This window comes from Triticum aestivum, chromosome 2B (assembly GCF_018294505.1).
Source record: "Triticum aestivum cultivar Chinese Spring chromosome 2B, IWGSC CS RefSeq v2.1, whole genome shotgun sequence".
Taxonomy (NCBI): domain Eukaryota; kingdom Viridiplantae; phylum Streptophyta; class Magnoliopsida; order Poales; family Poaceae; genus Triticum; species Triticum aestivum.
The window spans coordinates 370,845,128-370,860,834 of NC_057798.1; the positions used below are offsets into that span (position 1 = coordinate 370,845,128).

The 15,707-nt window shown below is 43.8% G+C and overlaps 2 pseudogenes; one reads left to right on the forward strand and one right to left on the reverse strand.

Annotated features, from left to right (window-relative positions):
• The first annotated feature begins 846 nt into the window (after window positions 1-846).
• LOC123039215 (ribosomal protein S3, mitochondrial-like) lies at window positions 847-2,615 on the forward strand (annotated as a pseudogene).
• Window positions 2,616-9,949: 7,334 nt separating this feature from the next.
• LOC123039216 (cytochrome c oxidase subunit 1-like) lies at window positions 9,950-11,832 on the reverse strand (annotated as a pseudogene).
• Window positions 11,833-15,707: the final 3,875 nt, after the last annotated feature.

Genomic DNA, 15,707 nt, shown 5'->3' on the forward strand with positions numbered 1-15,707 from the left:
TCATTCAAAGAATAAATGGGAATCCAAATCCACTTTTAGGGATATAGATGAAGTCTCGCTCAGTAAAGAGAGTTGTAGATTCGTAGAAGAGGATCAGAGTACGCGCGCTACAAAAGGCAGCTAGCTAATGAAAGTAAGTGGAAAGAATATAGTACTTTTGTCCTGACCCCTCCGAGGCCCCCGGTTGTTTTGGCGCGCCCTACCCCAACGTTAGACTATTGCCTTTTTAGCCTACGCTTGCTGCTTGCAGCATGGATTCGATAGATCTACCGAATCCATGCTTCCCTCGCCCGGAAGCGAGACTCTATCCAGATCTCAAAGAATAACAAGCTAGGCGGCCGACGGGCAAAGAAAGGGGGTGGGGCGTTTACTTGAAAATGACAACCGCCTGTTCCAGCAGTGGGGGCCTTGCACGAGAGCAAACCTACGATTAAGTAGCAGTTGCTTTCGCTGATGGGCCCAGTGAGGGGGGCATTGCCCCTCAGTTCTTACCAACCTCAGGTGTTTACATCTAACTTATTATCTTCTTTTTTCAAGCAAGCCTGACCTCAGCTGTCCATTTCTTATTCATTCAGGGCGCCCCTAGTGGACTTGGCGGTGCTCCTTTCTCAAGCCAGAACAACTCTGAACGTTAGGGAAAATAAGGGAAGACCACCTGAGCGAACCGACCGAAGGGACTTTACTTATCCGAACCGAACGTTAGCGGCTTAAGCTAAGCCTATCATGAGCCGCGTTGCTGCTTGATCGGCGGGGAGGAAGATCTCAAAGTATGGGGCAAATGATCAAGCGCTTTGACTTTGCTTTGTCCCCCGGGATCCACCACAGGTTGCGTTTGAGAGCCGTGTGATGGGTGACTATCTAGCACTGTTCAGAGAGCACATGTATGTAGTCTGCGCTGGTGAATGGAAGCCCCCGCCGCAAAAAGTAAGCGGCTCTTCCCATGGCTCTGTCACCATTGACTCTATTCATTATTATGGTAAATCATTGTATCAAGATGTCAATCTTAGATCTTATTTTAGTTCGATACGTCCACCTACGAAACTCGCCCTTGGCTTTCGTCTCGGTAGGTGTATTATTCTACATTTTCCCAAAAGGACATTCATTCATTTCTTTCTTCCCGGGCGATCACCACGACTAAAACGAAAACAAGACAAGAAATCAAGACCCGTACTATAGGAAAAGGGCTGGTGGCCGACATTTGTGAAAGTCGGGCCGATCGGGTGTCTTCATTCAAGCGAGGGTACAGAGGAAGAATGAAACGAAGTGAGAGGCCGGGGGGCAGGGAAAAGAGTCGAGTCGATTGACCGGGAGAAGCAAAACGAAATCCGGATTTGGCCGAAAAAGATGCAACGTTATGGATACCATGACCAATCACCATCGAGAAAGAAGAATTTTGATAAATCACTTCGGGTGAGCGGGGCCTTCAAGCGGCCTCAATACGCTGGGGTTGTAAATGGCATACCTTTCCTTATGGGAAATGTCGCCTCCTTACTAAAAATTAATAGAATCAAGTTATTTTTACCAAAGAAGTCCCGCACTGACGGCGCGACGAGTCATCTACTAAAAAGGACCCTCCCCGCTGTGCGCCCCTCCTTGAATTATTCGGTCATGCAATACTTTTTTAATGCTAAGATTAAAATGCATTTTGACCCCGTCCTAGTTCTCAATCATTTTGTGGCACCGGGTGTGGCTGAACCATCTACGATGGGGGGAGCGAAGGGAGGAAGCTTAGATAAGAGAATACACTCTCGCATCGCTTTTTTTTAGAAAGCTCTACCAACGAGAAAAAGTGTTTGGCCCGAGCCAAAAAGAGGTTGATCCACTTCATTTGCCAAGCGAATGATCTTCGCTTCGCGGGAACAACAAAAACCACCATATCGCTCTTTCCTTTCTACGGTGCTACCTTCTTTTTTCCAAGGGATGCGGTTGGGGTGTATAATAACCCTTTTTTTTGAGTATGCCCGGAAACAACTCCTAGCTCAATTTAGGATCAAATGTAGGAACCTCATGGGTAAGGATAAGGTAATGGAATTGATAGAGAAATTCATAGACCTAGGTAGGATAGGAAAATTGATAAAGGGAATAGAGATGATGATAGAGATGATACTGAGAAAGAGGATAATTCCGTATGAGTACAACTCTTATTTGAACGAAGTGCAAAAAATGCGATCTTTTTTGTCTAATAGAACAAACACTAATACCTTAATTGAGTTGGTAAAGATCAAATCTGTTTATCAAAGTGCTTCTCTGATTGCTCAAGACATCTCTTTTCAACTGAGGAACAATCCAATCTCATTTCGTTCCATTTTTAGTAAAATAGTGAAGGATATTCCATTAATAATGCCAAAAGGGGTGGAGGGGATACGTATTTGTTGTTCTGATCGATTAGGGGGTGCGGAAATAGCTAGAACTGAATGCGGAAAGTATGGAAAAACATCTTGTAATGTATTTAACCAGAAAACCGATTATGCTCCTGCGGAAGTATCTACTCGTAATGGAATTTCAGGTGTCAAAGTGTGGATCTCATATAGTCAAAATAAGAAGGGACGTGCTATATCCGAAATGTACGAAATATAGTAAATATTTTAAATGCAGATGTAGTAGGGGTCGCGAACCGGATGGTACACAACTTGATTTTGGGAGATATGTCACCAAAAGTTGTAGAGTTGGTCATCTTTCATATCGAGCCATTGAGGCAGCGCGTCGGGCTACAATCGAACAATTCCATCGTGCTATGAGCGGACAATTCCGAAGAAATTGTAAGATATGGGTAAGAGTTCTCGCAGATCTTCCTATTACGGGGAAACCCTCAGAAGTTCGAATGGGAAGAGGAAATCCAATTTCGGTAAGACTTGATCTATCATCTTATTCTTTTGGTTTCTTTTTGGGGGGACTGATAATAGTTCTCATTGTGATTGTGGCTGTAGTTTTAGATCCCTCTTTGATCGTGACAGATCAAGCTAGGGAACTAATCATGGAATGGATTCTCTCACTTGCCCAATCTTTTTATCACATTCTACGGGCCCTTTTCGAAGAAATGCGGCAAACCTTGAGTGGACGGGAGCGCTATGCCCCCCTGGTAGGAACAGAGCTGCTGGCAAGAAAAACTCCTTCGCGTTCGGAGGAGGAAACCTCCAAGGCGGCATACATTCATCTAATGCTATCAGATGAGAGTGATAGTGAGAGCATTAACCAACAAAGGGGTGGGAGCGATGTGCCGCCTTTAACTATTGACTTGAATCGACCGACTCAGGATCAGGAAGATATTCGGCAATATGCCGAATCAATAAAGGAATTTTGGATTGATGAGCAATTGAGAATTTCAAAAGGAATTATTCCACTTCCCCGCTCTATGATCAATTATGCGCCTACGTCAGAGATGCTGATGTTGTTAAAAACCAGTGTATCCGAGAGATCTCGGAGAACTTTCATGCAACAGACGCTGGGTTAATCGATTTCGTCAATCAGACGGATGACACTGAAGGGCAAAGAAGAGTCATATGGGATCTTATCAAGCTTCATTTCTAGGATGAGCTTGATAAGATCCCACCCGAACTACAACAAAATGAAAATCCAGAGGAGGAATGAATGGTATGGTAGCCATCATGATCATTCTCTTTTTCGTTATAAAGATAAAGGGCTTGCTTCATTTGAAGAGTTAGTTGGCCGGCCTACCGGCCCGCAGATGTAGAGACAGAGATAGAGGTTGCCTCTCTTATTGAACTGCGAAATCAAAGGGATGCTTGGAAAGAAAGGAACACACGGCTCCTATCTGGTTCGAATCCAGTTCGTCCCGGCCGGCCACAAAGACTACACCAAACTACACTAACTATGAGTTTATGAAAGCGCAGAAAAAATGATAACTATATATGGGAATATGAAAGCAAGAACTACTAATTGTAAAAATGACAATCGAAAGCCCCCCCCCCCGGTAGAAAACCAGCTATCGTTTCATATATGCGCTAGGATATATATAGTATACTATCCCCCTCAATCTCAGGAGTCGCTTTCTCTATGCCCGACTTACGAGCTCTTTGCTTATTATTTATCGGGTGGGATGAAGGTCGAAATGTCTAGTTTGAATTGCTTATACTTATATAGTTTGAATCGTCTAGCTTCATACCAAGGTTGTTCTACAAAAGAACCAAGTAAGAAAGTAAGCCCGTTCAATTGAAATAGCTTCCTCGCTTCGCAGTTCGATACCCACTGAAACTATGGATACGATAGACTCGGGAGGGGTAAATGGTTACTTTATTTGGCCTGCTAAGTCTTTCTTGTTGATTCCGGAAATAAAGAGGACCTTCTTAATCCTTCGTGCTCCACACCCGCCTCACTGGACCTATCCATTCAAGCTCTCTCCTCCAATCCCAACTCGACACGGTTGGACAATGATGCCTGTTCACTTATAACGAAATCACACGTTAAGCCCGATGAATTCATCTACAATTTATGGATTTGTCGGTTTGGCAAGGCAGAACCAGGGCCCTTCCATTAAGGTTATATTATAGTTTTGATAGGAGAGATGCAGACCAAATAGGAATGCAAGAATACTCTGTAAATTGTTTATTAATCGGTTTAGTCTGTGGGAGAGAAGTCTCGATCTAGAGGATTCCCCCCCCCCCAGACTGACCTCGTTGTCCTTGACTTGCTTCGGAAAGAGAAGACCTAGTACTTGTTTACCTTGACCATGGCTACTTTCCCGCCGCCTTTCCTTCTATACTTTTCCTATGTGCTATCCCAGGCATCCCTTGTCAAGCTACCTATCCCTACGAAAAAGCAAGCCTACTTACTACGTATTTTCCTCTATTGGCAAATACGCATATACTAACCTACTCACATGCATATCTTGCATAAAGCCTTCCCCTAAAAAAACAAACTAGCATGTATCTTCCTAGTCCTTGTTGCCAGCCCTACTCGACTTTACTCGACTATTTAGAAAAAGCTACTACTTGAATGCATACTTTTACTATTATTTAAAGAAAAAACAAAAACTATTTTTGAGTTTATGCCCCACCAACAGAGCAAAAGAACGCTCAAATGAGGACCTAGAATATGAAAGTGCAAAATATCCTACCGAACAAAGAACGTAGGAGAACAGGACCCACGAATCAGCTCTAGTCAGGAAAGCCAGGGCTCTGAGCTCTTATCCCTTCATGGGTAAGAGCCCTGGCTTTCCTGACTAGAGCTGATTCGTGGGTCCTGTTCTCCTATGTTCTGAGGAACGCTCTACCTCGGTGCCTTCCCTTCAACAACATCCCTCTCCATTCCGGATAAGGGAATTGAAGGACTTAAATGAGAGAATAAGGCAAGCCCAAGCATTTTCAATTCCTAATTTAAGTATACATATACCTTTCCAGGCAGCAGAGCAGAGGGAGAGGAGCCCTCGTCCATACGATGGTCGGGAATAGAGGGGGAAGCTAATTACACCCTTTGGTTCCCTATCATAGGACTGAGCATGTCTCAAGGGACTGAGACATGCACTAACAAGGCTCATGCGTAAAGGGATGCAACCTCTAAGGGTGCAGACTTTACAACAGGAAAGGAACAGATTTGGGATCTTACCCTTGTCGAGTCCGGTCGCCCAGGGCGCTTAGGCAAGGTACCTATGCCAGAGGTACCGATCTAAGCTTTCCCTATTAAAGGGAATTCCTCCTAACATCGGAAACTCTATTTATTTGGGATCGGTCTTCCTCGTTCGTTCCCTCAAGTGTTCGGTCACTCCTCGTCGACCTTGTTCTTAATGGTATTGCTAGGTTTTTAAAAACTACCTTGAATAAGACCAACATTATGAACTACTACTCGCTGAAGTACTTCGCTTTCAAGTAGATGGACTTGATTTGATCACATGAGGGATCAAAGGGAAAAGGCTTGTTCACTCCAAAAAGGAGGCCTATTTGGCCGATTTGCGAGACCTGACGTATGATCCTTCACAATCAGGCTCCAAGTCCTTGTTGGACTCCTTTTTTAATACCAAACAAGGGCTCTGCCTAATGCATTCAGAACCGAACATTAGCATTCCGGGCAAGGAATAGAACTGCTTTGCTATTAAATGGAAGTCCTCCCAAGGGTCGGACACTCTTTCTTTATTTACCAAACTAGCAACAAGGAGCTTTTCCAAGTAGATTTCCCTGTTCAGAAAAGGGCTGGAAACAATGGGTTTTCCCGAGCGACCGATCCTATCTGTGGTCGAACAGCTTGATTTCATCAAATTAAGGAAGCCAAAAAAAAGCAAAACCGAAGGAGAGACTTGTTTTATGAGCAAGAACGAGGGAGGCCCCTTCGAGACCCTACCTATCGAAGCCTTGTTTTAACAAGGGAAATATTAGGTACCACAAGGCCTCTTTTACTAAACGAATCCGCCTGAAAACGTGTTCCATAAAAAACTAAGTAGGACCCTATTGAAAGTGCAAGGAACTGGAACCGATAAAAAAGATAGGCACTTTTCCTATCTTTTCGCGTTAAGGCGCAGCAGTCAGGTAAGAAACTGGAACTGGAAACCGGCTAACGTTACTTTTCCTTTTCAGCTTCGGAGTTGCAAACCGGCAGACCTTACTTTCTGAAAAAGAAAGAAGTACGGAAACTGATCCTATTTCAGATCTAGAATTGCATTCAAACTTAGGCCGTTTTGAATTGACATAGCTTGACCAGTGAACTCTCAGCGCGTACGACAGTTGCTTCGACAAACATTCGATAAACTAGCTTTCGAAGTGCCACGATCCTATCGAGTAAAATCATCCCCCGGGGATAACGACCAGTGCAAGGCTACCCGCCTTACCACACTTTCCCTGAATGTAAGTTGCTTCAGTCAACCAGGAAGATCATGGCAGCTAGACTAATTTGAGATTAGATCAGTGTCATCTGTAGCTCCTTGGTAATGAACTGAAAAAGAGACTGCTCACCGCTGAGAACAAGACGGCACAGGTTGTGGTTCTTCTCCAGTGTAGGCTAGCTGCTGGAACCCACCGAGTTCAAATCCGAGTTAGGAAATTAGACTCTGCAATATCGACCGACGCGACGCTATCGTGATAAGCATAGCCTCCGCCCCGCAGAGTGCTATATCAATGGTTCACCAGGCTCAATTCATTAATGGCTTAGGGCCGGTCTTCAGTAAGTCAATCACCATCGGGTGGAGGGGAAAGCCCTATGTCAAGGTCAATGGATTCACCTACCCCAGTCTCAGAACTTTCTAGACTTTCTTACCTGTGTTCTTCTCAACTAAGAGAAGGGCGTGCATCTACAGCAGTGGTATTATCTTCCGTTTTCTTTTTGCATCTTTGAATCCTGGTGTGTTGGTTAGTACGAAGCCTCTTGGCTAGTATAGAGTTGTGGTTTGATATAGCTACTAGAGAACCTGGAGGCACTCTCTAAAAATAAGTATTCTTCATATGACATGTCAATAGACAACTCCTGGTATGCTCATTTCATTCCTCTTGGACCTAGATCTTCACTTTCAAAAGTGCAGAATTGATGTATCAAAGGCATTTCAAAGGAACAGAGGGTCCATCTTTGAAGTGAGAGACAATTGGTTTCAACTGTGTCGTAGGGGTTGTATTCTTAGACCTGCCAGACGGGAGGAACCACCGTCCTGGGTATTGAGCATGTGAATCATGTTATTTTGTAGGAATAGAGATTCTAAGCCATCATATCTTGTTCACCCTTGGCCATGTCTCCTTCCGAGAATGAGTTGGTTTGGGAAGATCATTAGGTTACTGAGATCGAAGTAGTGAGGCTGCTTGAGTGCCATCGAAACCCATTTGAAATTGCAATGACATATTGAAGTAGTAGTTCATTCAGCACCCGATTAGGTATCTGGAAATAGTTCCTTAGCTCTTTTCTAGTTCGTTAATGACCTCAGCGGTTGAAATGGAATTGGATCCCGGCTTGTTAGTTAATAGAATCTAAATGAGATTGAATGGAAATGTTGGTAAACCGAGGGGTGCATCATACTTTTGAATAGATGTTGGGGTTCCTAAACCATAAGGATACTCTTTTCATAGAACAAGGCCCGCCAATCGATCTCCTAGGCTATAATCCAAGGGATAGCTTAACATGCATCTCCTAGATGGAAGTGTGCTACAATAACTTTGAGCTCCTGTAGTCTTTGATCCTTGATCTGAAGAGGTAGGCAGCTATGATAAAGAAGCCAAGGGATGAAGTGATTGTGGTTGGCATGCCACATTGAAACTAGATAGGTGGAAGCTATTTTAGACGACCTTGCGGGTCATCCTAACATTGAAATGAAGCTATTTGAGCAGACAGTGAATAAAGCTATGAATGGGGGTAGCTTTACGAGGCATAATGCCGGTGTGCACTTTTTTTTCTTAAACTATGGTTGATCCTTTGTAAATCAGAGGTCAACATTTCTTTGCAATGAGCGTTTATTAGGTCTGGAAAACCTTGTTAGGTGCACTCGTAGGTGAGCTCAAAGCGAGGATTCATGCATTCTTTCTTCTCAAGAAGACGGAATGATTGCTCGGTATGATATAGATTCTTAGCCAGGGGTTTGGTAGCTTATACCCCCTAGTTTGCAATGTAGAGCAGAAATGGTTGAAACGGCTCCCATTGTGTGTGGGAATTCTTTCAAATGTGCATGTCCTGGCGACTGATAGGATGCCCCTGCGAGTGCTATTCCATGTGCTAGAAAACCTCTTTGGCACATCTTTCGCGATCTAGTTAACAGCACTTTAGTGACTCATGTCTTCCAGGGCTTAAACCTGCTTATTATACTAGAAACAATGGAATACCTAAAGTTGGATATAGGTGAGGTGGGACTTAAGAATGCCTTGTCTGGAACATCTCTTCAAAGCAAGAATTAGCGTATAGAAAGGAAGCAGCATTTCCTTTCAGCTGCTTTTAAAAAGTCCCCGGGGATATAGCCCACTTCTCATTTCTCAACACCAGCTTCTCTTCTCTTTTATTAAGTATAAGAGGGATAGGTACTTATTCCTGGCTGGCGGTATCATTGCCGCTCCCATCCTCAACTCCAATCTCTGAACTATTTATATGTAAGTAAAATCTCGCCATGCCATGGGGCGATTTCTTTTTTCATTCAACCTTTTAAATATATCTGTTATTAATAAAAACACTCCATAGAGAAGTGATAACCTTTGCACAAGTGAAAGAATCCCACATACCCACTCTCCTTTCCCTCCAACCAGAAGTAATAAAACCAAAGCTACCTGGCGTGGAGGCCTGGAATTCACTATTGGATTAATGAATCCTACACTACGATCAATAAAAAAATAAAAATAAAAAGGTAAACATCTTATTTGTTCTTTATTCTCACATTTCTTTTTTCATATTGGGGATTGGGAAGATTTATGGGAAGAGTTTGCTTACTTGATCTATAATTAGCATCGAGAGCTGGCTATTGGGGTTATCCAGCTCCTGGGGCTTTTTCCATCTTTTGATTTTTTTCCAGTCATTGACTGAGATAGATAGCATCAAGATCCCATTCTAAGATGGAATGGGTGCAGTCAGTTTGGTCCTCAGTGGACCCCGGAAGCTGCAGATGGAAAACGTGGGCCTTCTCCACTACCTGGGAAGCCAGCGTATCCACTTTGCCCCTTATCTTATTGATAGATTTCTTCGTGGCACGGAGAATTCTTTCATCTGGATCGCTAGTCATCCAATCCGAGGGATCCGCTGCTGTAGTCGTCGAACAGGAAAAAAGTAAGGTAATAATAACTAATCCTACTGCAAAGGCCCCACCCGGAATGAAGGTATTTGCTATGGCCTTCGCAACCCAAACAAGAAACGATTTGAGTAGTAAGCGGCATCCCCTCTGAGTTGTGAGTAAGCGGAACCATTCTTTTTTTGTTCTTCTCCAGATTCTGGCCGGAGGGCTTTGTACCAACCATTCTAGTGTGGTTGGATTCTGTTCAACAGCCCAAGGACTTTCCGCACATTTTTGGTTCTTTCCACTGCTTGAAGTGATCGCGACAACTACGAAGAAACGATGAATCCCAACTACGGATATATAAGAACCGAAACTGCTCAGAGCATTCCATCCGGCGTAAGCATCTGGATAATCTGGAATGCGACGTGGCATACCCGAAAGCCCTAAGAAATGCATGGGAAAGAAGGTTAGATTAACCCCGAAAAAGTGATCCAAAAATGGATTTGGCCTAAAGTTTCAGGATATGTCCGACCAAAGATTTTACCCACCCAATAGTAAAATCCAGCAAATAAAGCAAAAACGGCTCCCATAGAAAGTACATAATGGAAATGTGCAACCACATAATAAGTATCATGTAGAGCAGTGTCTAGCCCAGAGTTTGCTAGAACTATTCCAGTGAGCCCTCCTATGGTGAACAAAAAGATGAACCCTACATCAAATAACATGGGTGTTTTGTATTGTATTGAACCTCCCCACATGGTAGCGATCCAACTAAAGATTTTGATTCCTGTGGGCACAGCTATGATCATGGTAGCTGCGGTGAAGTAGGCACGCGTATCAACGTCTAAGCCCACAGTAAACATATGATGAGCCCAAACTAGAAATCCAAGAACACTTATACTTATCATGGCATCAACCATGCCTAGATACCCGAAGACCGGTTTTCTTGAAAAGGTCGATATGATATGACTAATAATACGAAATCCAGGCAGAATGAGAATATACACCTGGATGACCGAAGAACCAAAAGAGATGCTGGTATAATATTGGGTCTCCCACTCCTGAAGGATCAAAAAAGGTTGTATTAAAGTTTCGGTCGGTTAATAACATTGTAATTGCCCCCGCCAGTACCGGAAGTGATAATAAAAGTAGGAATGCTGTCACTAGAACGGACCACACAAAAAGTGGTAATCTATGCATAGTCATTCTAGGTCCACGCATGTTGAAGATAGTTGTTATAAAATTGATAGAACCTAAAATTGATGAAATACCTGATAGATGAAGACTAAAAATTGCTAAATCAACTGCTCCTCCAGAATGGCTGGTAATACCACTTAAGGGCGGATAGACTGTCCACCTAGTGCCGCTGCCCACTTCTACTTAGTCTGAGCTTAATAGGAGCAAGAGACTTGGTGGCAACAACCAGAATGATATATTATTTAATCGTGGAAATGCCATGTCAGGTGCACCTATCAGAATCGGAACAAACCAATTACCAAATCCACCTATCATCGCCAGCATAACCATAAAAAAGATCATTAAAAAAGCGCGAGCCATTATTAAAACATTATAAAGTTGATGATTCCCACCAAGAATTTGATCGCCGGGTCGGGCTAATTCCATACGAATCAGTACGGAGAAGCATGTGCCCATCACTCCTGCAATGGCACCGAAGATGAAATAGAGAGTCCCAATATCCTTGTGGTTAGTAGAGAAGAGCCATCGAACCATATTTGTCATTTTTAATTTTAGAAATGAAAACTTTCCTTATCAAAGAGGGGCCGGGGGGCTGGAAGAGAAAAGAATCAGAATTACTGAGCTACCCTGCTATTTTTTTCTTCTAATTCCCTTCTAAGATCCTCCGACTTAAACAAGTCGAGAGCATGCTTGTGCTCAGATCTTTCGAGACTTGCCTTGCTCTTGGGGATTTCTTCCCACCGGATCCTCTGTTCCACTTTTAGGTACCTCCTTGCGAAGCTTTCCGCCTCAAGGAGATCCCGGTTGTGGGAAACAACATTTCGAATGAAAACGGATCCTCCCTCATTCTCCCGCAGATCTTGATAAGACGCTTGGAGAATAGTGAAAGAATCAGTTGCGTGAATACGGTCCAGATAGGAACGAAGAGCTTCATCGACCAAGTAGGGCTCGATCGGTAGATAAGGCCCTACTCTTTGATAAAGCGCCACACACTCCTGAATGACATCTTGTCGCATAGAAGAGAGCTTTTCTTCCGTTAGGAAGAGCTTAAGCCGCCCAGGTATGTCTTCCAGGGGGGTATTGTGATTAAGCTCGTTCTGAATGAACGTAACCCATCCCGGATCCTGCTCGTAAAGACTCAGATAGAAGTTTAGCCCTGCTAAATGAGCTAGACCTGGGGGTCTTGAATCTCCGGCGGGAGAGTGATCAGAAAGGAGGTCTTAATCGATAGCAATCCAAATCTATTACTATCATCACAGAAGTAGTTTGCTTCTAACGAAACTACTTTGTTCAATAATCAGATGAAGTGGCCTTTACATCAATAAAGTCATATTAAGGTAAATAATTATACAGCAAAATAATCATATCTTCGTTCAAGAAATAAAGATATTCATTATTTCTGACTAAACCTGAACTTTGCAGAGCTAATCCTGAAGAAATAGCGTGCCTTAAATATATTATAATTGGAACTCTACAAATCGTCACAGAAGGAGGACTTTCACAGAAAAACAAAAGTTGTATGCCAAAAAGAGCCAATGTGAATTTAGGTTCAAAAGGATCAATAGCACATGACGAAGTTCAAGTGTCTTCTCTTCAAGAGAATAGAGCATAATTGTAGGATTATATGGATATCAGTGCTTTTATTCAATTCCCGAGGCACTCTTCAATGATTGAGGAGATTCTCGAGGCAGTCTTAGTGCTATCGTCAGGGTCACCAGCCTACTGTACCCCTTATTCTGGCTTAGCCTTGCTTAAACAGAAGAGGCTTGGTTAGCATCCTTTCTATTAGGTGCTATTCTTTGCTACCAACAATTCTTTAAGTACGCGGTGAAGTAAATAATAGTGCACTCACTGACAGTAGAACCCCTAAGAAATCTCACAGTATAGGCTGATATCTTTGTGCAATGTCATTTACGGGTGGTTAGGCAAATAAACACAAAGGAATTGATCGATTCTCTTGGTTGATGTGCTTTCTTCCAAACCCTTGACTGGAAGATAGTCAATACTGCCTTGCTATTTGTAGAATTCCTCCCCTGGGTCGGAGAATATATTACTTTGTTTACCGACATGTAGATGGAATAAGACCAGCATTATGAACTACTCATCACTGAATGTTACGTACTGCCATTCCAACTAGCCAACTAGCTATTAACTATTAAGGGGAATTCCTCCCAAAGGTCGGAAACTCTATTTATTTATGGGACTGAACTTATTGATACAGTCAGATTTAGGAAAAAGTGCATGCATGTTTCACATACCCACTCGCTGAAAAGAGGTCGGGTCAGAAAAAACACAGGACCCAGAAATTGCATATAGCAGCGATCGAGACCACCCGCTAGGAATCTCGGCAACCCACATTTGAGGAAACCACTACTTCAAGATAGGTTGGTATTGATTGAAGGCATGTGTCAGAAGTTAGCCATCACCCACAAAGCTGTTCGCACTCCAGAACAATCAAGAACCAACAATGCACATGAAGAGGCGATCTTCCTATCCTAGCACGATACTGGGATCTGATAAGCGTTATTTGGAGCGGCTGCAAAGGGTGCAATACTACTTGGCCTAGAGGGGACTAGGATAAACTGTTCCAAGTACCAAAAGCCCTAAGGCTGCAAACGATTACCCATAACGATCGATATAGATTTGGCTCGAGGTGCTACTGAACCCTGAATCCAAAGATTGATCACCTAACCAATTCAAGGTCACAAGATAAGAAAGGACGGTGCTCCTCTAATCCTGTATTTGAGTGACTGTTACGCAACATTGGTGATCAGTTAATGGCAAACGAAAAGCTATTCAGGTAGACAATAGTCTGGCTCGAGTGGCTAGGTATGTCCTAGTCACGCCCTACCTAGGGTTGAGGAACACGTGTTTGTCCAATTTCGACAAAACTAAGAGGATGTTACAATCCCGCTATAAAAAGAATTTGAATGCCCCGTCGACGTGCAGGCCTATCGAGCTATAAGTGAGGGATCTTATTTAAAGGAGGGACGATGAGAAGTCACGTCTCAGAACAGAAGGGGTAGAAAAATGTGGGGAACCGAGAACCACCTGCTCTCTAAGAAACCCATGGAAAGTCAAGAAGTGAACGGATGCAAAACCGCTTTACTAAAGAAAGTGGGTTCACTAAGAGGGGAGAGAAAAAGGCGGGCGACAAGAAGGCGGTCGCAGGCAGTAAGTAGATGGACGACTCTTCGACAGGAGGTAGTAAAATTACCAAACCTAAGAAGACCATTTCTTTGCTGTCGCTCTAGCCCTACCGGGAGGGGGCTTAGCCGGGTCCAACAAACCTTATGAGTGGGTCCCACGCACTCAGGCAAAGAGCAACCGACGAAACGTAAGATGGCTCCATACCGGGTGGTAAAACACAAATGGTATGGGAAACTATTCAGTTGCCACTGGAACCAAAAACCAGTGGTTAAGTGGATCAATCCAAAAGGATTGAATCAACTTATTTATTCTCAATAGCTCAGCTCGAGGGGAAGACCCTCGAAGTATGAGGGAAAAGACCAATTGATAAAGCGCACAATGCTAAACTCAAAAATTGGTTGGTACTTTTCTAGGAAAAGAACTACTCATCCCTCTAAAGCCGAAGGAAAGACAGCGGACTAACGCGTCAACCTTTCCAGAAGCCCAGGAGATAAGGAGTTAGCTCTATGCATTCCTCTATTGAAGGTAAAGAAACTGAACAGTTTTTCATACCACCCGGGAGGTGAATCAGAGTGAGGAGGCCCTCGGGGGGGCTTACTTAGATTGTTAGGTATAGTAATATAGGCATGAGGCAGGCCCTACCCAATGAGCGACCCCGTAGCAAGCATACAACCAAAGGAGACCCTGGCTACAAGAAGGCCCTATTCCAAAGGTGGGAAACCAGGTAATACAGCACGGCATCAGTGTGGTCAAGCCGGTAATTGAACAGATTCGGGATCTTACCCTTGTCGAGTCCGGTCGCCCAGGGCGCTTTATCCAAGGAATGCAGGCAAGGCACTACTCCGCTTTCACAACAGAACTGCTTGACTAATTGAAACTGACGTATGCAGATGTGATATTACTAGTCTGGATTTGAGATGACATACTTGAGTCGAGTATACTCGGGTGGTTAGGCAAATAAACACAAAGGAATTGATCGATTCTCTTGGTTGATGTGCTTTCTTCCAAACCCTTGACTGGAAGATAGTCAATACTGCCTTGCTATTTGTAGAATTCCTCCCCTAGGTCGGAGAATATATTACTTTCTTTACCGACATGCAGGTGGAATAAGACCTTCTAAGCTGGCTATAACCATCCTTATTGACCAGAAAGGAATTGAGAAAGGGGATTGTATCACTACTAGGGAAAAGCCTATACACAGAATCTTAGCAGCAGCGCGGCTCAAAAAGGAGCGCTGCTGCTAATTAGTAGTAGCGCGTGTGCGGGAAACTCGCTGCTGATAAGTTTTTAGCAGTAGCGCGCTCTGTGTAAACCGCGCAGCTACAAATATCGACCGACGGTGTTCACCTAACTCCATTTAGCAGTAGCGCCGTGGCCCGAACCGCGCTACTACTACGGATGTAGTAGTAGCGCGCTTTTACTGAGATCGCTGCTGATAAATTTCAAATTGGCACACTTTTTTGTCACTGTTAGCAGTAGCGCCGTGTCCCAAAGCGCGCTGCTGCTAATTCCTTATCAGTAGCGCGTTTCTGCTCCCGCGCTACTGCTAACCCGCACCAACCCACCACCTTTCCCCACCCGTGCCTCCCCTCCCCCTCCTCTCTTCCCTTCCCCCTACCTCCCCCACATGATCCCACTCTCACTCTTCTTCTTCCTCAATACTTCTCCCCCACTACTCTTTCTCTTCTATCCACCTTTCTCTCTCTTCATTACTCCTACCTAACTACACCACCTCCATTAA